The following is a 27,141-nucleotide window of genomic DNA, read 5'->3' as shown; positions in this document are numbered from 1 at the left end:
CACGCCTTGATTACTGCAACGCCCTCCTAACGGGCCTGCCGGCTTGCGTGGTGAAACCACTACAAATGATCCAGAACGCGGCGGCGCGTCTGGTGTTCAACCAACCGAAGAGGGCACACGTCACCCCGCTACTCATTGACCTCCACTGGCTGCCTGTAGCTGCTCGCATTAAGTTCAAGTCACTTATGCTTGCCTACAGAGTGCTTGATGGTTCTGCTCCTATCTACCTAAATGCTCTTGTAAGGGCAAATGTTACACCCAGGATGCTGCGCTCTTCTAGTGAGCGTCGTTTGGCACTGCCGTCTGTGCAAGCACGGCAGTCCAGACTATTCTCATTTGTAGTTCCACGTTGGTGGAATGAGCTGCCCAGCACTACCAGAGCAGGGGCGTCCCTCTTTACCTTTAAGAAGCTTTTGAAGACCCAACTCTTCAGAGAGCACTTCCCGTCCTAACTGGCACTTCGACTAGTGCGTAACTTGCAATTACAGCAGTTACACTTCTGCACTCCTTCTTTCTTTTTATTTCATTTTGTTATATTTCTAATGTAAAGTAGTATTTATTTATTGTTACACCAGGTTCTATTGCTCGTAGCTTGAATATTCTCTCCCTTGTACGTCGCTTTGGACAAAAGCGTCTGCTAAATGACTAAATGTAAATGTAATGTAAATGTTCTATTTATTCTGCGACAAGTGATGTTGTGAAAACCCCTGCCATTTCACTTAAAAGAATCTCTTGAATCCTTCCATGGCTTTCTTAAACCTGTTTCAAGTTTACATCTCATGATGTGTCATATGTCTGCTAATGATTTTATTTTAAAACAAATAATAAAATGTATTGAAATGTATTGTACATTAATTGGAGTCATAGCTTGGGAGTGGTTGGAGCAACAGCTTAAAAACATATAAAACATGTGACATAAAACTTATGACACAATTGTACCTTCTACCGCTGCACCTCTGAGGGGAAACAGGAGTGTACCTACAGTGAACCAGCTATTCATTATTAACAGACATCTTAAATTATCGTATAATTATTAACATGCAGGCACTAGAGGGTGGTAAAAAAACTTTACACCTTGTGTAATGTAGACTTCAGACTCCAGTAGATTCATCCCTTTGAATTAAAGTGGAAGACATTTAAATAGCAATGGATAACATAGCATGATGTCATTGAAAAATGGTCCCAACACAACAGTCTGAAAGAGTTTCATAAAACAAAGGGTACAACATGTCCCCCCAGTGGTCATTAAGTGCAAGTACATTAGAAGCATGAAGTGTATCAGCATAAAGGAAAATATACATCTCACAGTAACAATTTTAGGCAGTTATTAGAAAATCAGTGCATAGACAGTAAGGCAGGATACAGTAACGCAAACCACCAAACGCAAAAGCCCACAAAAACTCTAAGCTCTACAATCTTATCTTAATAAAAATGTATACCTGGTCTATGTTGAATGTCTACATACATTTAAGATATTCTGCCCTGATACAATTACTTCGTCCTCTCTTTCTCTATATCTCTCCCTCTGTATGTATTCTTCTATCAAACTATCCTTCCATTTCACTAATAAATATTTACAAATCCTTAGAAGAATAAATATATTTCTATGTTGTTGAACAATTAAATGAAGTTGTGTAATGGACATCCAGTTCTGTTAAATGTATGAATCACCATACATATACAGTCTTAAATTATGGTAAATTAGGCTTAAGGTTCTCGTAAATGTCCATTGCTCCTGTGTTTTGGTAGATCAGGTCCACATTGGTGCCCATTCTTGACTTTATGACGTCCAAAGCACATTGGTTAAGAAACACATACTGGTCCTGTGAACAAAACAATGTCAAATTTCAGATTTTTCTTTCAGGCTTCTCTCAAAAGAGTTGAACTAGTGCATCTGTTCACTCCAACTGCTCCACACGTTTAGCTGGTGACATGATGCTGTACCATTGCCTATCTTATTTCCCTTAACATCTCCACTGTTGAATCAGGGGTTTGTTTCCCAAAGCCTTCTTAACACTACCTCATTCGTAAGTTATACATTAAGCTGTACCTTATCATTTCAAGGTGTTTCCCAGAATGTCCTCAGCTAAGGTACACCTTCTCTAAGAAATACTTTCGAAAGGTTGGCCTGGACAACTCTTACATATACCTTAACACAGTTTTCAGATAAAATAAACCTTGTACAGCTTTCAAATGTTGTATTTATGTCTGGATATGTCCACTGTCTGAGATGTCAGACCAAGATATGTGTAGCATGCATTTTGTACTTCATTAAATACAAAATAAAAACATAGGCATAAATGATGTAGCCCTTCATTTTGAATTGAGAATACAAATCTATGAGTAACATCTAGCCTGCAGCCGTCCGTATTTGGGTAGAAGTATTTCTTGTTGAAGTTCTTTCTAATGATGATCACCTGCACTCCAATCTGAGTCATGCCCATCATGCTCATCTCATGCTTGCTCAAACATATGCGAAAGACAATAATCTCTAATCTAATTTCAGAAACATGGATTCAGCCTCTTAAGGTATACCTAGGAAGGTTTCTCTGAGGGGAACTCTTAAGAGATGGTTTGGGAAACATTGACACTGTTATTTAGAAATGCACCCTTGCTGATCAGAGTGAGATACTCCCTTTTCAACAGGATTTCCTTTCACTTGAACTCAGTATTTCACTTCACGTCTTTTGTTGTGTTACAGAGCAATAGTGTAAGTCCCCATCCATCCACCTTCTCATCTGTCAGTACTACTATATATGAAATATTGATTCCTATAGTATAGGTGGAATTATCTATGCATATACATGACCTGGGACGTGTTTCCTAGAGCCTTCTTAATGCTACATCATTCATAAGGTAAGATGCACCTTAATCTATCGAGGGGTTTCCCATAGCGTCCTTCTCCTATCCGTTCTTTAAGATATATGTCCATAAGGTTGGTCTGGACCACTCTTATCTATACCTCAACGCAGTTTTCAATTTAAACATTTTAGAGCCTTCAAATGTTCTGCCAGTGTCTGGACGTACGTGTTGACGGCAGTATGAAACCAAGAATAAATTGTGTGCTTCATTAAATAAATAAAAAAAACATTGGTATAAAAGGACGTTCTTTTTTTCCATTGCAAAAACAAGTTTATGAGTTACTTTTACCTTACAGTTGTTCTTATTTGGGAACTTTTATTTTGACATGCATAGTATTTCCTGTTGATGTTCTTTCCAATAAAAATCACCTGAGCTGCAATCTGACACATGCTCATCATAATCATCTCACGCATGCTCAAACCCATGTGCACGACATTCAGCCTCTTAAAAGTATATGTAAGAAGGTGTTTCTTAAGGAAACTGTAAAGACATGGGTTGGGAATCCCTCGTAGAGACACCGTAACACCCCTAGATGTGTGTCCAACATTTAATGTTATTAATGTTTAAAGTTATTATTCGGGGGTACAAGGGACTGCTATGTTAAGCATTACTAATGTAACATTCTGTGTTTTGCATCTTGTTAACATCCTATCTGGCAGCTGACTTGGTAACAGATCTGGGGCAGCTATATCCCACTGTCAGTACTGTAATGTCCAATTGCATAGAAGGTGTGCTGCCAGGTCTTTCAGGTACAGATCTGCGTCAGGTATATCCTACTGTCTGTGTCGTTTGTGATTGGCTTGGGCTCTCTTACCTCTGTCTGGACCATGAGCGGCCGGTGCATACGCATGTCATAGGTGATGCCAAACACATCCGCTATGCTTTCACGCTCGATCTGGAAGATGATGCGATCAATGGCGATGAAGGTTCCTGTACGACCCACTCCAGCACTGAGGAATTGGCAGAAAAAGAAAACACGGTTACAATTCATAAATGTCTGCTGTAATGCTAGGGAAGTTAAATGGTAGTACTAGATCATGTATTGTATTGACAATACTTTTTTGCAGATATTTACATAGCAAAACATATTTCCTATCTATGTATATGTTATTAAAGGACATCAGAGCCCATTCATTCTGGCCTTAACTATGGCTCAGAAAAATGCCCTGAAATAGTATTATTAATAACTGTGAGTACAAGTTATTAATAATTATTAACAAGAAGCTCTTGAAGACCCAACTCTTCAAAGAGCACCTCCTTTCCTAACATGCACTTCCTCTCCCTTCCTTTTCCTTTTTCTACATCTCCTTATCGTTCCTCTAATGCTATCTCCTCTATAGTGACATGCGGTGAGGTTCGTGGCTGGTGAGGCACTGATTCTTTCAGAGTCAAATTTACAAATACATAAACCCAATAGAGTATCTAAGATCACCATTCAATTGGCAGCTTTCACATTGACTACTGGTTGTTTTTCATATCAGCATTCTTTACACACACATAGGTAAGGTGCATACAGTAGGCAGCTGCTAGCTTGTGATGAACTCATGTGTAAATGTTATGCACTCATGAATATGAACTCGTGAATATGAACTCTTTCTTACGAAGTTGCACAAGCACCCTGAGGGTTTCTACCTTTTCCCATTATAATTTTAATAGTTAAATCGAGGAGACTATAACATCAGCTACATAACCAGCTATCATTTCATGCAAATGTAACAGGGTTTAATGTGCTTCCCTGAATTTTCCTCCCTTCATGGGTTAATTCTCTAGCACGGTCAAGGTGCAGATTATTGGTTCCCGAGTATTATTTGGATACAATGTATTGAAGTGGGTGTGATTGAGAGGTTGTCTCTGGGTTCTTCCTTTCCTCTGTCTCTTTCTTCGAATGTATAAGACAGAGGTAGGTACACGTCCTGCAGACACACACTAGCGAGTTAGCTAGCCTACATGTGAGCTTGTTTTGTGCATATTGTTTTAAGTGGCTTGCCTGATTTGTATTGACAGGAGCTGAGCGACTTGCTAACTCTGTCCAACGGATTTTATGTTCGTCATTTGCATGTATCAGGTGGGTCACGTTTTGCACTTGTGTGTTTTGTGCACGTGTTAGCTCTTTCTTCGAATGTATAAGACAGAGGAGCTGAGCGACTTGCTAACTCTGTCCAACGGATTTTATGTTCGTCATTTGCATGTATCAGGAAGCAGCAATAAACGTGTGAACATCAGGTCGGTGGCTGTGTCCTTCTTGAACAAACACAACGCAGAGTGAAACAGCGAGGGGAAGATAACCTCCGTTACACAAATTGAACTTATCCGATTAACTCGTAAGGTTATTAAGTGTCCTTAGCTAGCTAATTAGCTAACGTAGCAACAGGATAACCATTGCAACCAGGAAACACAATTTACCTACAATTTAAGTTTAATTTCCAAAATTAGCTCACCAATAAAAAGCAGTCTTTGGGTTCAAAGTGATCACAACCACTTGTGTGATGTTAAATGGCTTCACATAGACATAAAACAATCCCAAGAGAAATAATGGGAAATCAACGGAGCTGCCACTGTAAGTTCAAACCCAAATTTATTCTTGAGGTTCCAAACATGTTCAAAGGAATTTGGAATTGAATGTGAGAAGTCGATCGAGTTATCTTCTGTCCCGTCGCTTGAAGCATACCTTTTAGCTCCGGCATGGGTCTCCCATTATTAATCATTTCACGTTTGGACTGAAAGTCCAGTTTTGAGAACTGCTTCAGCAAATCTTCCATTCCACAGAAGTGTAGAAGAAGAGCAAAGTTCCCCAGCATAACCCCGACAGGTGCGCTCTCGCACGCCCCCTTCATTGAGGCAGAGGTACTGTGTGCATGATTTTTCAATGCGTTTTGAGCTCAGCTCAAAGGTTCTACGCATGCGCATGCATGCGCAAAACCCAGTTTGGAGTGATTGCGCAATCCTAGGTGAGGCACTGTCAAGTTATCAGGGGATTTTTTAACTTCTGCCCAAACTTGAAAAAGGCCTTGGCCATCAACAGGGTTAAAATGGTAGCGACTCAGACGGTTTCTTCATTCTTCTTTGTTTTATTTGAGTCCAAATACTTCTTTTTAATGAAACACGTCTTTTCAGGTTGAAAACCTTTACAAGAAACAAACATAAAATACAGCACTCACAAACTGCCCTCCATCAAATACACAAACAACAACAGTGCATGTAAACTACCACAAAACTCAAACACTAAAGCAAACTTTTGCAATAGATTACCAGATAACATCAAACATTGTCTTACCAGTAGCATCCCTGGTAGTGGCCAGCAAGTTAAGTCCCCCATTAGCAGTCACCATATGCTTTCCAAACACTCACACTACCTGTGCTTAAGTGACTCTGCACTTCCTGTATTTCCTGTCATGAGGACCACTTCCTGCTTCACAATAAAAGTTGTATTTTCAAAACAAAAGTCCCTTCCCGGTTACAATTTGACAGGACAGGCACTGCATAGACATAGTCTCTCCACCTTCACCTACCACATCCACATACACTGCAAAGGTATTTATCATGTCATTTAATTGCATTTTTTTTAATTACTGGTTCAAATACATTATATAACTACTTTTTCATTTGATAAAGGTAGATGACTTCTGTGGATGCCAAGCCTGGCCTCAACATGATGATGTTGGACATGTTGAGCAAAAAAAGAGAGGAAGATCCAGTCAAATATGGACGTGTGGCTCTCATGTTGGATGCCATGGCCATCAAAAAGCATATCCAGTATAATCCGAATACCCAAAGAATGTCTGGATTTGTGGATATGGGGGATGGCATTGCTAAGATGTGAACATTTTAAGAGAATGATTGTATATATTTCAAAGTGTGTATACGTACAAATATATATATATATATATATATATATACATATATATATATTAAATAATATTACATTGTATCAAATATTATATATATTAGTAAATTATACATTATATTGAATTATTATATTATATATTGTTATATTTATATTAGAATTAAAATATTTACATATATTGCAATGTGTATATTTCACTGCTGTAAAAATATAGAAAGCAGCAGATGTTTTGATGTATGGTTACCCTTGTCTTCTGTATCAGAAGTGTTTGTTTGTGTAATTACATTTTATTGTCAATTGCACTGTTCAAGGTTATGTTTCTCTTCGCGCATATTTGAGACCAACTATTAAAAAACGGACTGACTGCCAGTGTCTCACTATTTGATTTGTAGGCTATTTGCAGATTTTGTTCCATTTCTCTCAATGATGGTCAATAATTAGTAGTTAAAGAAGCACTATTTTGATAAGTTTAGATTTCTTATCAGTATTTTCAAAGTGCACGAGCAGTGGGAAGCACAAGAAAAGTGAGCGTCTAGCAGCGATTATCATAAACATATGCACATCTATACAGTGCCCTCCACAATTATTGGCACCCCTAGTGAATATGAGCAAAACAGGCTATAAAAAAATATGTCTTTGCTGTTTATCCTCTTGGTCTTTCACTCAAAATATTCACAAAAATCTTACCTTTTCATTGAAGCAAAATTATTGAAAGAAAAAAAAACTGTTGACATTAAATAAATATTTTTCCCCAAAACATGTGTGCCACAATTATTGGCACCCCTAGAAAAATCTTATAATTAAAATCTAACTGAAGTATATTTCCAGTCATGTTTTACATTTTTAAGTTCACCTGTTTGATAAGGAACTCTTAAGAGGTCAACCATGACTTCCTGTTCCACTGGCGAACAAATATGAGGTGACACAGGCCAAATTCCATTAGTCATTCATCACTATGGGAAAGACCCAAGAACACAGTGACAATGTGCGACGGAAAGTTGTGGAGCTGCACAAATCAAGAAATGGACACAAGTAAATCTCTAAAGAGTTGAAAATACCCATTTCCACTATCATGGAAATAATTAAGTAGTTTAAAGCGACAGGAGATGTTAAGAATCAGCCTGGAAGAGGACCTATCTGTAAATTGACCCCACGCACCGTGAGGAGGATGGTTCGACTGGCAAAAGAATCTCCAAGGATCACAGCTGGAGAATTGCAGAGGTAAATTGAGTCTTGGGTTCAGAAAGTCTCCAGAACTACCATCAGACGCCACCTCCATCACCACAAATTGTTTTGGAGGGTTGCCAGAAAAAAGCCTCTGCTGTCAATCAACAACAAACTAAAGCGCCTACAGTTTGCCAAATGTAAGTCAGACTTTCAATGGGACCGAGTTATATGGTCAGATGAGACCAAAATAAAGCTTTTTGGCAACAAACATCAAAGGTGGGTTTGGCGTAGACAGAAAGATAGCCATACAGAAGAGACCCCCATACCCAATGTGAAGTATGGTGGCGGATCTTTGATGTTGTGGGGCTGTTTTTCTTCCAAAGGCCCTCGACATCTTGTTAGGAGACATGGTATCATGAACTCCATCAAATACCAGCAGATATTAAATGAAAACCTAACAGCCCCCTCTAGGAAGCTTAAAATGGGCCGTGGTTGGACCTTCCAGCAGGACAATGATCCGAAGCACACCTCAAAATCAACACAAAAATTGTTCACCGACCACAGAATAAAGGTTTTGCCATGGCCATCACAGTCCCCCGACCTAAACCCCATAGAAAATCTGTCGGAAGAGCTGAAGCCGAGTATACAAGCGTTGACCTAAGAATCTGAAGGATCTGGAGAGATACTGTATGTAGGAATGGTCTCAGATCCCGTGCCATGTGTTCACCAACCTCATCACACATTATAGGAGAAGACTCAGAGCTATTATCTTGGCAAAGGGAGGCTGCACAAAACATTAAATTAAGGGGTGCCAATAATTGTGGCACACATGTTTTGGGGAAAAATATTTATTTAATGTCAACAGTTTTTTTTTCTTTCAATAGTTTTACTTCAATGAAAAGGTAAGATTTTTGTGAATATTTTGAGTGAAAGACCAAGAGGATAAACAGCAAAGACATATTTTTTTATAGCCTGTTTTTCTCATATTCACTAGGGGTGCCAATAATTGTGGAGGGCACTGTATATGTCTATGGCGATTCGCCTTACTATGGAGATTCAAAGTAACATGGAGACAAATCTTTTTGGAGGAACTTCACGTCGATCATAAACCCTTGAATATAAAAATGACTCAGTGAAATCGGTTGCGAAATGTAAACGCTATTTTTATTTTTATACAGAAAAACCGGAGATCCACCGTTATTGCGTTTGTTTTACGGGACAGCTGGTCCCAGTCCAATATGGCGGCGACGTTACTCGTCATGGCAACGGGCTGAAGCAGTCAAGGAGGGGTCTATGTATACTATGTCTATGAGGCACTGCCTCACTAGCTCCCATAGACAATACATGGTGCCTAACCTGACCGCACGTCCTTGTTTTCTCCAGTCTATTTGAATAGGACATGCGCAAATTCAGTGAATTCAGCGATTTTGATTATAAAAATGCTCGAAATGATTGGAATCATGCCGAAATTACACCTATGCCACAGATTAGTAGAGAAATATCAATATTTATTTTATTTTATAATTTTTACTTTTCAAGATGACCTGCCTCATAGGACCGCACGTCCCTGTTCTGTAAAGTTAGGATGGTTAAGTATCACTCGCTGCTACAGCTGCGTCCAGTGCCGCTGCTAGCCATTTTGGTGCCCTAAGCATAACTCCTTTATGATGCCCCCCCCCCCCGAGAAAAAAAAAAGAAAGAAAAAAGAACAACTTCCTCAACCCCAAATGAGGGACACTTTCTTCCAGGTGCATGCGCCAACAGCTGACCAACTATAATGGAAATCGCAAGGTTTCATTAGCCATACCATAAACCTATTCATTTCAGTGTAATTTTGGCAAACCACTACTGTACTTGCTTGGGTGTATTGTTCATAGTAATAGTCATTACAATTATTACAAGTTTCTCTCAAATTTCATGTTGTTTTCTTGAAATAGCATTAGACCAAGGCTTCCCAATTTGGGGCCCGCGCTCCGATCAGAATCAGAGTCAGAACGTCATTCGTAGCGTTTTAACCCATTTCGAACAGGGCCTCTGTCTCAACGTCCTATGTAACTCAGACTGGTTGCAGTTCACTGCCTGGCCACAGTTTTAGATGGGTCAAGGGGGGGCGCTATTAACCTCTTGTCAGTTCCATATCTTTGCAGCTAAAGTTGGGATTCCTGGTTGCTATGGTTATCTAGCTAAGGCTATGGTTATCTAGCTAAGGCTATGGTTAGCTAGCTAAGGAAACTTTTAATAACAAACAATTTAAATGGAAGATTTCCGTTTGCATGAAATGATAGCTAGTTATCTAGCTAATGTTATAGTCTCCTCGATTTACCTTCTACAATTATAATGGGTGCCTGTGACACTTCGTATGAACGAGTTCATATTCATGAGTTCCTATTCACACATATTAACACCAGTTCATTATGTGTAAAGAATGCTGATATGAAATATGAAAACAACCAGTAGTCAATGCGCAGGCTTCCAATTTAATCGTGATTTAAGATACTCTAGGCCAGGGGTGGCTAACCAGTCCAGCTCAATGAGCCACAACAGAACCCAACACCATTTCGAAGAGCCACACGAATCTAGGTTCCCACTTTTAGGGGGGAAAAGCCCCTACATAAAACCTATTATTTTCCCTGTGACCCAGCAAAACTAGGGGGGTCTGGGGGCATGCTCCCCCATAAGAATTTTTTGAAAATAACCTTTTAAATATTGTCCTCTAGTGGGTTTTAGGAAGAGAAATTAACACATTTTGATTTAAAATATGGCACAAAAATAAACATATTGAAGACATCTGCTGAGATAGGTGCTAATTATACTGTAGCATGGTAGGGATTTGCAGCTCAAGTGAGTAGGTTAACATTGTAGGCTAGAGTTCACTAGCTAGTTATAGCTGGCGAAGCTACTGAAAAGGGTAGCATACCCACAGGATCAATGAACCGGCATGATAAAAGAGAGCCACGACATCTTTAATTAACTCGAGATGATTTAACCATTACGTTTCTTTTACTATTTTAAACTTCATATATATTTTTTGGTGGGTGTAGATAGCTGTACTGTTTAACTGTTTGATCCTAAAGTGTTACCGTACTATGAGTGGGTCTCGCGGGATTAACTTCACGTTATTAGTTATGTTGTTAGCGGGAGCTCGACACACATGTATGCTCTTGGTGTAAACTGTGGTTGTGAATAAAGACGGTTTCAACTCTCATTCGGATACTTTATAACACAAAACAACAGTGGGACTAAGGAAACTTTTGGGGAGGCTACTCCAGGGATCACTTCTCAAGATCTGTACATAACTGTCTCAATTATGTTGTTAATGTCAGATATCCTCTGTTCAATTTCCGTGCCTGACAGCTGCAGGTCTGACACAGACCGCTATGATCCGTCATTTTCAGGGTTGAGGATAGCAACGACATCACGTACACAAGACTTCACAAACTCTCCCTCACTATATTACTTTTTTGCTCGAGCAATATTCCATGCCACCTGATACAATGCCAACGTGACCGTTTCAGAGTACTTCGTGAATTTCCGAAAAAGCTGAGTCTGTTTCTCTGACTGACGTTTCAAAGTATTTACCTTGTGCTTGCACAGCTCTGTGCCTTTAGGAACTCCTGGGCTATGTTAGCATGGTGTGTGGAGAGACGGCACTCTAAGTTTGAGGCTTTAAAATGCGACAGTGACGTCTGGCATATTAAGCAGAGGGGTTTTCCATTTCGCTCCGCAAATAATTCCTCCCATTTTAGGCAAAAAAAGTCCGGTGTTCATCTTCATATTTTCGTTTAGCTTTATGCTTTCCTGGATCCATGGCATTCTGTCAGTAGCTACTGCTAGTCTGGCTAGTAACTCTCTGAGACTGGGTGCACACATTAGAATGTTTCATGTTTGGAACATTAACGTTACTTAAAGACTCTCTCAAGATCGCGTGATGACAAAATATACATGAATAAATACCACATTCAGACAGCTTTTTGTCTGTATTGCCAAATATATGCATATGCATTTTAGATGTTTATTTTACAATATGAAAATTCTGTACCCCAAGAGCAAAGTCAGTGAGCACTCGAGCTGGAGCCGAGCCGCACGTCAGCCGGCAAAGAGCCGCATGCGGCTCGCGAGCCGCAGGTTCGCCACCCCTGCTCTAGGCTATTTGAGTTAAGGCAGTCTGCCCTTCAGTCGAGGCATGATGATCTCTCCCTACAAGTTTCACCTGTTCGTGTTGGCGTAACAAATGCTTGTGGAGTCAAGTGCAGTTGAGAGGCGCATGTCTCCAGGGCACAGATTACACTTAACTGTAAATATTTTTCTCTTTTCACGGATACAAATAAAAAAGGCTGTGATTGGAATACGGGACAAAATCACCCATAATATTTCGGGATGTCCCGGACAATTCGGGACGGTTGGCAACCCTACTTGCACCTACATTATAACATATTTGAGTGTGCTAACAGTAGCAATAACGTCAGCTAGTTCGAGGGGTATGCATAGGCTAACCATTAAATTAGCAGCACATTTCCCGTATTTAACAATGATTACACATGGACTTACCTGAAAGTGATGCATCATCTCGCAGTTTCTTTCTCTTTCCTTTGTCTGCCCCTGACTCCTGTTGTCTTTTTGAGGCCATTTTCGAAAAGTTGACCTAGCCTACTTTCAAAGTTCGTCAGGCCACTGAGATAGGAAAGGGCACCCACGGCGAGCTTGGAAAGTTGAGTGTGTATTTTTGGGAGGGGGGGGGGGCACCAGCGTAACTTTTTTTTGAGCAATTAAATATATCTCTTGTTCTGCCTGTTTTGTGATATACATGCCTAAACGGTGCCTAATATTTCTATATGAAATAATATCGGCATTATAATTATTATAACTATGATGATTTTTCAGTTGCCTATTTTTTGGTGCCCCCACAGGAGTTGGTGCCCTACGCACAGCGCGTAGTGCGCGTTATGGGAGCGGCGGCACTGGCTGCGTCCATGAGGCTAAGAGATCAGTTGGACAAGGATTAGATTTTTAAAAAGCCTATGTAATTTATGAACGGGGATTTTACTCATCATGGCCCGTCATGTCACTCCTCATTCAGACAAATTACTACACTAACGAAGAGATCACCATTCTTCTGTAGTTCATATGAAACTATCCCATGAGATGACGATGCTGAGATCAGGGATTGATTCTCACACCAAAAAACAGGTGTTGCCGTGCACAGCTGGATGCTGCTGATAGCGGCAGCCTTCGGAATCTGAACATTTGACGTGTTGCGTTGATAGGCTACTAATTCAAAGTACTTCACTTTTCTAATCTGATTATATAATCTAGATTGCATGTTAGGTTACTTTCCTGCACTGTTAATAGACAGACTATTTGATTTGGATGCTCCTTTTCTGCAGATATACTAATAATCGAGGGCTAGTCATCTGAACTTGGACCATGTCACAGTAAAGTATTACTGCATTTTGGCATATTAAGTTTTGCTACAGTGATGTCTGCTGTATCTTTGTATTTTACATATCCAACATCTGTACAGTAATAGAACACCGAAGTAACATGATTTATTTTATTTCATTTATAGTGTATTAATCCCAAGGACAGATGTGGAATTTACATAAATAGTGTCTTTATACAAAAAAAAAAAAGATTCCCAGAGGATACAATAAAAGCAGGAGGTTGACATGAGCATAGCAATGTGCAAGGAGCGAAGGGTGTTTGCCAATGGTGACCGACAGCAACTCAAGCTGAGGTGTCGAAAAGCCTCTCGATCATATCCTCCACATTCTCTGCCCTGTACTTGTGATACTTCTCTGGATTTTTCGTGAAGGAGATGTTTGCATATCTGTTTGGGAAAAAAAAGGTTAAAATAATTACATCAACCCTTTACCCTAAAACTCCTCACTCTTTGGGCTTAAAGTTGAAATGTCAGTCATCTGGAAGTACATACAATCACTCATCTGATGGATATTGTTGTGGAGACTATGTTGTCTGGTAAGAAATGCTTAGAAGCCACTGTGGTGCATCTGATTAAAATGCCTGAGATGATGTACAATCCAAACTTGAGGTTTATTACAAGGTTGAGATAAATGGAATGGAATTCAACATAGATGTATTTTTGTATGTGTGTTATATTAACGTGTGTGGTAAGGTTATATACTTGTGTGTGGTTCTGCAAAAGAAACAGAATACAACAGAGATACTTAATAACCATGCTAGTAGGCATCTCACAATATAAGGCTAGTCACAACCTCACATTAATTCTAGCAATATTTCTCATATTACTGAAGTGACACTACTTCCTATATTACTCACGTATCACATTCTAGTTGCTAAACAGCACAGGTAATTGTTAAACATGTCATTAGTTCGCTAACAAAGATTACGTCCACATTTATAATGTAACCGCGACACCGGCATTAATTAAATATGCACCCGCAATCATACAACGCATTTAAACATCAATGCCCTGTCTGACAAACACAGACTGATAATAGTATAAACTAAACATAACCAAGGAGCATTATAAATACTTACAGGTATCTGAACGCACAAGATTCCAACACTCTCTCACTCTAATCTTTAAACTGAAATCTCAACACCATACTTCTGTCTCGTCAGTCCACTGATCTGCTATTCCCGCCACTGGGTACCGTCAGTGCAAGCATCCCCAGACTGCACTCTGATTGGCTGTACAAGTGCAGCCATAAGGGGTGCATGCACTAACGGAATGACCCAGCAGCAGCTAAAGGGCTGTTCACGTGCACAGTCTAAACCATCAGTCCTTTGTAACAGATATGGTTTTAATATTAAACCATAAAAAACTGGGCCACTTACCACAGACCATGTGCAGATATGTATTTAAAATGGCCTCTGTGTTTTCATTATTGCATCTGATATCTGTCTGTTTCTGAAGAAGTTAACCACTTACTAATTACCTACCCATTAAATAATAAAGTAAACTACTCACTAAGAAAGTACATTTTTGCCTTTGAGCTGGCAACATTTGATATTACATTTGCTTTGTATCTGCTTGGCCTCCACTGGTGTTCTAGATGGAGATGTTCCCACTCACCTATGCAGGAAGGCCCTGTAGGCCTCGGACACCACCCTCTTCTGAGCCTGGCGAATGAAGTCCTGCTGCTCTTTGTCGGGGATGGCCCAGCCCTTCTGGATCTTACACAGCTCCTCCAGGCCATCATTGAAACCCTTGAAAGAGGCTTGTTGTGTTATTTAGTAATAATTGCAATAGTTTTCAAGAAATTACTCTTAGTGGTTATGCTGATGATTGTGGCGATCTGACAGCAGTGGGTCTGCTAAAAACATATACACATTAGTAAATACATGTGGACATAAATAACTTGCCTTGAATTTGTCTTTGATCACCTGGCGTTCTTTATCTTTCAACTGGTGAATCAAATAATGGAAGGGCAAAAGAAAAGAGAAAAATCACAATTTCGTGTTTTTCAGAGGACACAAAATGTTTGTTTCATATCTAGGTACAATACAAAATGCTTACCTTTGTACCAGGTTGGAAAGTAGGCATATTCCGATCAGTTATGTGCTCTGTGACTTTGTACCAGCTGAAAAAAAAAGAAATGTTGGGCTCAAGTTGATAAACACTCACACAACAGTGTTCTTCAGTACAGTAAGGAACCTCTCTCTACATCCAATTGTCCATCACAAGCAATAACTTCATAATGTTTCAAACATTTCTGAATTCAAGAATTCTAACAATCTAACAGAATGACCATATCTAATCTAACACAAATGTCACTCCACCTCTCATAGGCATAACAACACAGTTAATGACAGCATCAATGAAAACAATAGACATCAAAGAGAGGATGAGTTGATTGTTTCTACCTGTGTCGGTACACCTGGATTTGTTGCTGTATCAGCTCTCTGTAAGAACTCTCCACCTTATTATTAGTGACGGCCACCAACTGGATTAATTCTGACCTGTTGGAGATTAGAGGATTACACAAAAGGTTACATTATTTGTGTATTCAGTTGCTTTTTGTCTGAAGCGATGTACAAATCAGGATTAAAGTTGAAATAAAATCTACACACATTAACAGTATGAGAAAGAGAGATTCAGAATCTCAAACTACTTGTGGTAACCATTACCAACTGGAGTATTTTATATTAATATATGGCAGAATGTTGCAAAAAGTTTCATTGAATTTAATTTAATTTAATGTAATCTCAATGTTTAGAGGCCTGATATGTAAGGGATAATGTAAAGTCTGCCAGTCAGTATCCGAAGCGGAGCGGAGGGGTCTTTTTTCATCCTGAATGGATTTATTTGCAAATACTGTTCGGCGGACTATACATTATCCCTTAGCTACATATGCTGTCAAAGAGCATGAAGATATTTGTTTACTTCTCCAGGGACTTGAGGATGTAGTTGTAGTTGTTGTGGAGGAATATGGCACCGAGGGCTTGGTCCTCATGAACTTTGGATTTACTGAGAAGGTTCAGCTGTAAGTTGCCCAGAACTTTACCTAAAATGCACACAGATTTTTGATGAGTGATGAGAGGGAGATAATGGCACCTACAGACATGTGGTTTCACTCTAGAAACCTAGCCAATGTGAACTTACATATGTATGAGTTGAGGAGTCGTCTGCTGAACTCAGAGCTGTAGCTGCTGGCAGATGAGCTGGTCTCTGAAAATGACAGTTGAAGTGTTACAGTCTGCCATCAACATCTGATGTGTATAACTACACGACAGTTCGCCAAATTACTTTGTTTCTTCTGACAGAAGCAAACTTACTTATCAACACAACTTCATTGAACTTCAATTTACTTAGAAAAAGAATAGGGATGCACGGTATTGATTTTTTTTTTTTTAAAGATTTATTTTTGGGCTTTTTGCTTTTAATCAGATAGGATAGGGAAGGTTTTTGACAGGAAATGAGCTGGAGAGAAGAGGTGGGGAGCGGGATCGGTAAATGGCCGCGGCTCGGATTCGAACCCGGGTTCCCGTGGGCGTTCAAGTCGGTTTATGGTCGGGGCTGCTGCTTGCGCCACAGCTCCCCCACGGAATTGAATTTTTGCTGATCATTTTTATAATTTCATCAACTCTTTTTGGCTGATAGCTGATGATGATACTGATATATACTCATCTTTTTTTTATTTCATTGAAGAGAACACCAGTCTCTCCTGTTGACCTATTACTCTCTATGATGGCCTACTTGTTGTAGAACAGACTCACAACTTCTACTTTGATTCTACCCTAAATGTATCCTAACACACCTCGGACTAGATTTCTAATTAGATTTTCAATAAAAATGTCAATCTCATCCTATTTGAACAGGTTTGTATAATGCTTCCCTGAGACCTTATCGGCCAGGAACATCGGCAGAAATGTTTATATCTGTTGATGCCGATAATTAACTTCTTAAGCTTTTCTCATCTGATACTGATGTCGTGTTGTTTTTATCGTGCATCCCTGGAAAATAAATGAGTTTGCTAAGGTTAGAGAGCAGGCTTAACCACAAAGCTGGCTTTATTTCCCCAGAGTTAAGGTGCTAAGGTAGACCCTGGGTGCTTGCTTACCTCGGGGGTCTAAAGGTATATTGTAAGTGTCCCCGAGTACTACAGGGCAGAGGCGAGGCAGAAAAAAAAGAGAGCAAGAAGGAAAGAGAAAGAACAAGAAAGAGAGAAAGAGAGAGAAGCAAAGTGCAAACATTTTGAAAAGTTTTGTTAGTGCAGAGTAAGCATTCAAGTCACAGCCCCGTCACAGAAGCTTAGGGGTGGCAGCCAAGCAGCGATGAAGTCGGAAAAATGCATAATGAAGCGAGCGAGCGAGCCGGCAGACAGACAAACAGGTGACATCATAGAATAAGAGCCAAAAAGAGATGAGGGCATATACATTATGGAACTGAGAGGGAGAAAAGGGGAGAGAATGTTAGTTTAAGAAAGCAAGAGTGAGAATGAAAGAGAAAGAGAGAGCAATAAACGGAGGAAAGCTATGCGGTAAGACGAATGTTCGCCAATACAAGTAAAGGCACTAAACAAGAGAGAGATGCCTTAGGTATTTATCAGTGCAGGGAAAGGGCGGTGACCTTGGCCACAGATGTGAGATGGGAAGACATTATGGGCCAAGATGTTTCCATTTAGGCTAAATCTAGCTCTTTACACATCAGAGCATGCTTGCTGTTTACGCACAATGTCATGCAATCGGAATCCGGATTCTTAACACCACACACTCAGTAACTCGTTGGGAATTCTGTCTGACTAAACCTCTTCATCTCTATGCTGACATTAATGTGATCACATTCACCAATACAAGACAATGAGAATGTAACTGTTCAAGCACGCTCACATTACTGGTCAACTCATGGACTGTTCCATCCTTCGGCATGTTGTACTCCTTATCAGGGTCATTCCAAAAGACGAAAGTAACACAAAACATTTTCAGTGTTATTTTTATTTTGCTATAAAATCATTTCTGAATAGCACCACATATATTTCCATTGCGAACTATGAATTCAATACTGTAACACACAGAGTTTTCTTCCCCACTGCCTTTGACCACTGCGATAATAAAGAGCGGACGGCAAAACAGCTCTCTGACCTTGATGCTGTCTGCAAACTCCTCCAGGGCTTTGGCTCCGATGGTCTCCATGGAGGTGATGAGGGTAGGGAGCTTGTTCTTAGTGCTGGCAGCTGTGCCCTGAACAGACACATGAACTTGGAACTCGAGAGAAACTCAGGTGGTGGAGCAGACAAAACATGACAAGGCTGAGTTGGGCAACATCCTACGCCATCCGAGTTTGTTCACTGACAAAATGTATCTCGGCAATGTAAAATGATTTTGGATTAAAAACGTCAAAGGCCAAATTATTCTTAAAATGATATAGGTATTTTACTTAACAATCATTGATCCCAATTCCATTCCTCTAGGTAATTCACTTGTTAGGACAATCCAGAAAATGTGTCCCTACCTGTAGGGTAGTGTCAAAGTCAGGCTTGGTCTGCTTAAGGTGCACGATGGCCCGGCGTGCGGCCGACACAATGCTATCCCCCTCTAACATCAGGTTATCCAGGGCCTCCTGTGAGGAAGAACATTAAGGACATGCATCATTTTTTGAACTCATCATATTGTTGGGATGTCAGCAAAAAAGTATACCCACAAAAGGTCAATTTAAATAAGATTCGCAAAGACCCTAATTGTAGATTAGGCTGCCTGCTCCAGACAGTGACCAAATCCACCTCCAAAGGAAAGGGGAAAAAAATAAACCCTGAACAAGCTTGACCATCATCGTGGAAAACAGCTCATAGACTAGAGGGCTGCAGTAGAGTCACACAGTAGTTACATGGAACATTTGATAGCAACCAAAAACATCTTACACAAAGTACACAAAATGTCTACAAGACATCTGTGATTAGCCACACACTGGAGCGCAGCAAAGGTGACGGACATCTGGTGACCTCTGTGACCTCTGAACCCTGACCTGAATGAGTGAGTCGAAGGTCTTCTTCTGGTGGTGTTCTGGGATGATCTCCGCGAGCAGAACGTACTCGCTCTGGGCCAGCTTGACGAAGGCACTGATGCAGTGGATGTAGGAGTCGATCTCGATGTCCAGCACGTCGTCCTTCCCTGATGGACACACGGTGAAGGGCAGCTGTGAGAGCACAGATCCTCAGGGAGGGTCTCCATTAAAATGCTTTGCACACAAGGCTTCATTAATCTACATTCAACTGGCCTGATGGGGATGACCTGACAATAATGTGCATTACAATATAGGCTTTGATCTTACACATATATGATGTGCATTCAATCATGGGCATTACAATATAGGCTTTAATCTTACACATATATGATGTGCATTCAATCATGTGAATTACAATATAGGCTTTAATCTTACACATATATGATGTGCATTCAATCATGTGCATTACAATATAGGCTTTAATCTTACACATATATGATGTGCATTCAATCATGGGCATTGTCATAGGCGTTACACATACTGACAGAGCAAATCAGAAGGGAATTTTTTGGCTTCATTGGCTTACTGGAGGACAAGAAGGACTCTAATCATGTTCTGATCAATCTAGTTATTATAAGGGTTTTAATGTGGCCATATCCCACTAACATCATCATCATCTTTATCAATCATCATACATTTTTTTACATAAACTGCTAAATATAAGTATCTGCGGACATCAACAACAATGGGGAGTTTCCCTTCATCATAGTTTGAGAGAGAGAGGAAACACGTTCACAATAATTCCTACCACAGTGAGGGGATGCATATCAATACAATATATTTCTTCACCCATTTTTTGTGCAGCTATTTCAACCTTAGATCCCTTAGGTACCTCAGCTCCCCGACTCAGCCCCTCTCCTTTACTCACCTGTACTCGCCCCGTGCTTCTCATTCAGGGCATCATTCAGGTGTTTGGCCCGCAGGTCATAATCGTGACCTACTCAGTAGTTTGGGTGATAGGGTTTGGGGTTGGGGGAGGAAGTAGGGGAGTCACATGACCTTGGGTTACTTCCTGTCGGGCTGAGAGCTGAGCCTGTGACAAGTGTGCTGACCTGGGAGCTGCTGACTGACACTCAAGTACCGACCACCAAAGCCCAGAGCTTAGGGAAGCACAGGAACCCGTGGAGGGCAGACAGGGGAGAGGGGGGATTGGCCAGATGAGAGGCTGCCCACAGGCTAAGAAAGCTCAGAGTGTGTGTGTGTGTGTGTCTTTGTGTGAGTGTGTGTTTTTAGACCATACGTCCCCAGGGCTAGTGAGTGTGTTAACGAGACGGGTGTGCCACAGTACCAAGCCCCTTTTTTGAGGTATATGAAGGAGAGCCCGTCATCAGAGCTGCTTTTGGACTTCTACTGGTGTTTTGGTGACTATGTTTGAGAATTTTCTTCTCTCTAAAAGGTAAACATGGTAGACATGTTCAAACATCTTTTCGCATACTGTAATTCTACACAATAGACTGTGTTGCATTAATTTAATCCAAAAGCTGCATTGATGCTTGTGAGAACCTGAGTGTTGCTTTTCAAACGCACAAAAAACAACAAACCACAAGACTGACACGAGCTGGATAGGTACAGGGACTGGACACGCCACATGGGGTGTGTGTGTATTCAATTCAATTCAATTCAATTCAATTTTATTTATATAGCGCCATAACAATACAATTGTCTCTAGGCGCTTTACAGAGCCCAGAGCCTGAAACCCCCTTAGTGCAAGCACAATGGCAACACGGGCAAGAAAAAACTCCCTGTTAGTCAGGAAGGAACCTTAAGCAGAACCACGGCACATAAGGGGGAACCCATCTGCTTGAGGTCGGCCGGGTGGAGATAGGAAGGGGGGAAGGTTGTGTGGCAGAAGGGGAAGGGAAACAACAGGTGTTGTACATAGCCTGCATTTGGTAGATGTACATAATATATATACAGACATCCAGTGGTAAATACATGATACAGACAAGACCAGTTTAGTGGATATACACTGTGCTGATAGGGTTACTATTACAGGGGTAAGGGGAGTAGGAACAGAGAAACATGTCTATGGTGGCAATAATATATATTGTATATAAATGCTAGCATAGGGTATGAGGTAGAGTAAGTGTACGGCAGTGCGGTGGCGGTGGGTGCAATTGGTCGAGGGTTTCTGCAGGTAGACCGGGTAGAGAGACTACAGCAGCGTCCCATGGCGAAGATAGTCTAGATTAGGAGAGAAAGAAAAAGAACAGAGTGAGTGGGTTATTATAGGCATTAGCAATGTGATAAGAAAGGAGAGGGAGAGGGAGAGGGAGAGAGAGAGAGAGAGGCTGCCTGGCTGGGTGTATGGGGATTTTATTTAGTATTTAGTTGGCTGGTGACAGTCGCAATACGCGCCGTATATATATATATATGTATGTGAGGGGGGGAGTTGGAGTGCTTTACCTTCCAGAGGGGTGAGGTTAGCGCCCCCTTTTTTGCCATCCAGCCCATGCTGAGAATACTGTTTGAGAAGGTTCTGAGCCTTGCGAATGGTCCCTGCTCCCACCGAGACCCACAGAGAGAGAGAGAAGCCAGCAAGAGGGAAGGAAGGAAGTAGTGGGGGGAGGGGGGGTCCCAGAGTGCACAGAGAACAAAAAAGAAGGGAGGAAAAAAGAGAGAGAGGAAGGAGGAGATCTAGGAGATGAGTGCTGAAAACAATGGCATCCCACAATCCCTTGCACCCATCACACATATAAGCTACGAGTGAAAAAGAGGAAGGAGCCGTAGCCTAGCAACACAAGAACAAACACATGACCACTACTGCAGTGAAAGCTGGGTACAGAAGAGACAGAGAACTAGAGCTACATGCACCGCAGTGCACTTTCACAGGCTCAGTGGAGAGAGAATAAACTGGTTAATCCATAGACACATAATACAGCCATCACAGTCCAGGTCACATACATCAACAGTTCTGTTAATACAGGTCTCATACCATACATTCATACATACATTCATTCATCCGGGAGCAATGTTAACATGACAATAAATGAGTGAACTTGTTACATGAGAATGGGTTTAAATCCTACGTCTCTATAACACAAAGAGGATGCACATCACAGCAGCACGATATAACACAAAGTACAGCAATACAGTGGCAATGTGATTTGGTTAGTAGTTAGTAAGCATGTGGTGCATACGTTGAGAAAGTCATTGACAAATGAAAGCAAGAGGCTTGCTGTTTAAGAATGTTGACCATGAATGGAAAATGTTACGGTAAAATGGAGAAAGGGCCATAACATCAAATTCAGTGATATCCATCAACTGCTTCTAGTCAGCATTTCTTTTAAAAAGCACACCTCGCTGATCTGTTTTCTTGTGGCCTATTCTGTAAAAATTCTATATTTCACAATCCATTTTTAAATTCACAGACTTATGCTAATACAGTTTAACATTAATATGACTATCCTATGCTTATACATCATTAGTAGAGTCTTTAGTTATACAGTATGTTCTATAGATAGAATTAATCTTAATAATTCCAACCGATAGCATTCATTTACAGATATAGCTTAGACTCACTTGGGCAAAACACTGTAAGCCACAACAACAAGCATTGGCAAAGCAGAGCACAACTAATGACTTACACCAATGCAATACTGCTTTTTTTTTGTCTATATCACATTCAACTTGTAGCCTACCATACATCTTTGCACTAGTCCAACAAATCTAGCCTTCTATATGTTTCAAGGACAGCGGATGCTGCATCTACATAGGCACACTGGTCAATCAATACTGTAATTCTATTATTTTCTGAAATACATTTAAAAAAAATGGCTACAGCCTACTGGTATCAAACACTAGCTGGCGTGGCATGATGGCTTGGCCTGACTTTGGCCTTGAGAAGGGGGATGGAATGCAGACATGGTTAAAATAGAGCAATGAAAGCGATGGGCAGTGGCACACTAAAGCCTTTTGTGTCTTTACCTGGGATGTAGACTGCCATCACCACAATTCCCACGGGAATTGAGAAACAAGAGGAAGGAAGTAGGGGTTAGTTAGAATCACAGGAGGGTCATACTGCATCATGGGTAAACAGATAAGAAGGTAGGTGGGGGTGGTGTTGGGGGGACTTGGGAAGAAAGAGAGAGGCATCTTGGAGGTTCGGTGGAATTTGTGTGGCCTGGAGGATTTGTCAAAATATACCAGAAAACTGTGACCAATTGCTGATACAAAGCCATTCAGCAAATACTATGTGGATGCACCACAGGTTGCTTTGAGGTATATTTTGACAAAGGCATATATTTGCCAAAAAATGTTCATTTGGCAGAGAGATCCAATGATTACTCTTATGAGATGTGTGTTCAGGGGCAATGGATCAAACACACGGTGAGAAAAGATAATAAGAGAACAAATCAAAACAATGTTATATGATGACACCCAAACTAACTCACCCCAACCAACATGATCTCTGCATATCAGAGACATGGCTACCATCTAGAGTGGGTGCAACTCAGAAATAGAGAGAGAGTGAGAGAGAGAGCGAGAGAGAGAGAGAGCAGGACAGAAAGAAAGATAGAAAGACAGAAATCAACAATGAACAGCATTCTCTGTGTGACTGACCTGGTCTTTTGGGGGCCTTCTTGGTGGGGGTGTCTTTGCGTTTGGTCTGAACTGCCGGTGAGTAGAGGATGCCGGAGGAGGCACTGCTCTTGCGGAAATGCTCCTTCAGCCCCTTAATGGAGCGGTCCAGCTGGCGGATCTGGAAGTACACGTTCATGAAGTCTGCCCAAGCAGAGGGAGGGGATGAGGCAGAGAACGACAAATCAGTTGAGGGAATGGACCAGAGAACAACCAATGAAAAGACACAATAGCCAAGAAGAAAAGATGGTTAGCCTGTCAAAACCTGCAACTGAGTCTTATGAGGCGGTCTCAAAAAGAGCATGTACTGATGAAACAGATAACTCAACCATAACGTCAATAGCAATGGATAAAAGGCATGAGGATTTTGATAAGATGCTAATTGAAATGATAATTTAGTGATAAATTAGATTCATGTTCTGATTCATTTGTTATGCTTTTCGTAACGCAAATATATGAAGCAGTCCTCAACCAAGTTAACGCCACACACAAGGTTGATCAGCGTCAAATAAGTAAGTTAGTTGGTAGTTCATTAATGAATTCCCAGGATCCTCCATCATGATTTACCATACAAGGTAGTCGAGCTGTAGAAACGCATGCTTGGCGAGGGCCTTCTTTTCTCTGAGCTCCTGCGCCTGTTAACTGGTGTCGGGCCTCTCTTGGTCCTTGATGTTGCTCTCATCCTCACTCTATGCACTCTCTGTCCCTGTCCTTAGTTCATCATAGTTCCAAAAAACATCTATCACTCGGTGAATACATGACGCCAAACCTGACAGTTAAAACTTATACTCCTGGACTCACTGGTTGGGCAAACCTGGCGTCAGAAATTCAGGAAGTCATGGACCGAGCATGGCGAAATGGAATAGAAATTCAGGAAAGGGAACGAAAAGAGAAACAGAAACAGAGACAGGCGGAGGTGGGAAGACAGGCACAGAGAGAAAGGGGCACAGAGTAACAGATAACAGGAAAAGGGACAGGCGAAAGGAAACACACATGTTTCCATGCATTTGATTTGACATTAAACCAACTCCAAAGCTCATGGCCAGGGAAGCAGAGAAACTCACAGGGTAAAAGAGAAGAACATGCATGTGCATACGTGTGCGTGTGCGTGTGTGTGTACCTACCCTGGGTGCGTCCGTACTCTACCAGCCATCCGGAGATGATGATGATGTCCTGCAACACGGCCTCAGGCAGGTGCTCCAGGGTCACTTCCTCCTGGACCTCCAGCTCGTCGTCCACACCAATGGCATCCAGGATGAGGATGGGGGGCACAGGTTTGCTGTAGCGGGTCAGCAAGCCGCGGAACTCAGTCTCCAGACTCTCACATGCTCTTCATTCTTAATTCCATGCAAAAACTAATAGAGAGAGCTACAGTACCACTAAGTTGAGTTCTGGGCTGTCAGGATTGTTGTCCTGGAAATACTCCACAGCTTTCTGGATCTTTGCGATACAGGCCAGGTACTGTGGGTCTGCAAAATTCATCAACGAATGACTTACAAACTTAAATTACAAAAGCTCAATTAAACAACATTTCACAAGATGGATTATATGAAAGACAATGTAAAAAAAATAAGACATCCTGAAGATATTCTGAGTGCTTAAAAGTAGGAGCTGGTCATCCTACATTGTAGTGATTTATTTTTATTTTTAAAAAACACTAGTCATCTACTCACCCCTCTCTGATGATCTTGTCAGTATCCTTGGCAACATGGTAGTAGCTGATTACGTGATCCATGCAGGAGAGGGTCTTGTCCACATTCTACTGCAGTCGCTGAAGGTTCTCTGTCTGCTTGTGCACCGGGATAATAGAGTTCTCCAGCTGCATCAGTCGGCTCTCAAACGATGACAGAATGGACACCTGATAGCACAGGCAACATTAGTCAGCGGCAGAACCGGCATAAACGGCATAAACCATTACTTTCGTTCGTTCGCGACATCGCGACACTACAGCTCAGTCCAATGAATGTGTACAGAGTTCTGACAAAGACACTACTGACAAAATTAAAGTCACAGTGATGTCACGACACCAGAGAATAGATTTTTTGTATCCTAACTTTAAGCTTTTTGTATTGCGTAAGTGCAACATTAATAGCTTACCATTCCTTTTGTTAGCTGGTCACTCTTCTCTAAGTTCTCACGAATAAATGCCAGCGTTTCTTGCTCCTTTGATGAAGACAGATGAAATGTAACAGTTTCTATGCAATTGTGTTGATCGTTCCTATCGCTTCACACATTTATGTAGGCAGAGGCTAGTTGCTATATAAGGGAGCGGTCTTCGCAACAAACAGTTCGATTTATGCATGGCTTTTAAGTTTCGAAGAAGAGTCGGTACTTGTAATTAAATAACTCAACATATTACTTAAAGTGACACGGTTATTGTTTGTAGTCTTATAAGGGACTTATATTCTACGTATTCTACGTGATTGGTCATTGCCAAATCTCTCAATGCTGGATGAAAGTCTCCGTGCGGTTTAAAGTTTAAAGTCGCTCCAGGGTTTTCATTATGTCAGGTAAGAATACCTTGAGTTTGCAAGGTTTATTTTTGTGGTACATTGTAATACCTGCACTGTAATACTAGTACTCTGCACTATACCTAGTATATCAGTTTTCTAAAAGTAAATTGACGTTTAAGTTGATAACTTTGACGAATCCCATGTGTTATGTTATTTTCCATGCACTGTAATGATCGTACAGCAGTTTGCATGTTTTAAAGAAAGTTTGTTAATGTTTTCCTTTTGACCGTGAGTTTCTACATTCTTAGATTAACTTAACGTGACTAGCCATAAACTCCGCTAGCCACGTCCATGCTTTTAATGTACTGTTTGATCTAGCGTGCATGGATTGAACTGTTAAGTTAAACGTGCATTGAAAGTAATATTACTCTACGACTATCATGTGTGTATGTTTAATCTCATTGCTTCGGTATGTGTTTGAGACGACAGCGAATGTTAGCGAGTTTTCACGAACCTTAATTAGCTGCACTAATACAACGTCAGACATCCCAACCTGCAAAAAGTCATTTCAGGGAAGTACTTTTACTATTTATATGCTGCTTATACTATTTATGTTAACTGCTTTTATTTGTATTCCATTGCAACTTTAAACAGGTCTAAGGAGTTTATTGTTTTCATGTAGCCCTGGCAACTAGCCGGCCTGAATAATATGCACATGAAATGAAACTTGTTGAACTCACCTCAACATG

General features: G+C 40.8%; 1 long non-coding RNA gene and 1 pseudogene across 1 annotated transcript; both read right to left on the bottom strand.

Annotated features, from left to right (window-relative positions):
• Nucleotides 1-719: 719 nt before the first annotated feature.
• Nucleotides 720-6,177, bottom strand: LOC122128974. The gene is made up of 3 exons (XR_006151720.1): nucleotides 6,137-6,177; nucleotides 3,677-3,812; nucleotides 720-1,823 (listed from the first exon to the last, which is right to left on the bottom strand). It is a non-coding gene; the product is annotated as an uncharacterized LOC122128974 (long non-coding RNA).
• A 7,233-nt stretch (nucleotides 6,178-13,410) lies between these two features.
• LOC122128973 lies at nucleotides 13,411-26,104 on the bottom strand (annotated as a pseudogene).
• Nucleotides 26,105-27,141: the final 1,037 nt, after the last annotated feature.

The sequence above is a fragment of the Clupea harengus genome, unplaced genomic scaffold (genome assembly GCF_900700415.2).
Source record: "Clupea harengus unplaced genomic scaffold, Ch_v2.0.2, whole genome shotgun sequence".
Lineage (NCBI taxonomy): Eukaryota > Metazoa > Chordata > Actinopteri > Clupeiformes > Clupeidae > Clupea > Clupea harengus.
Note: the sequence above shows the minus strand (reverse complement) of the source record. Positions and strands in the feature narration are given on the sequence as shown.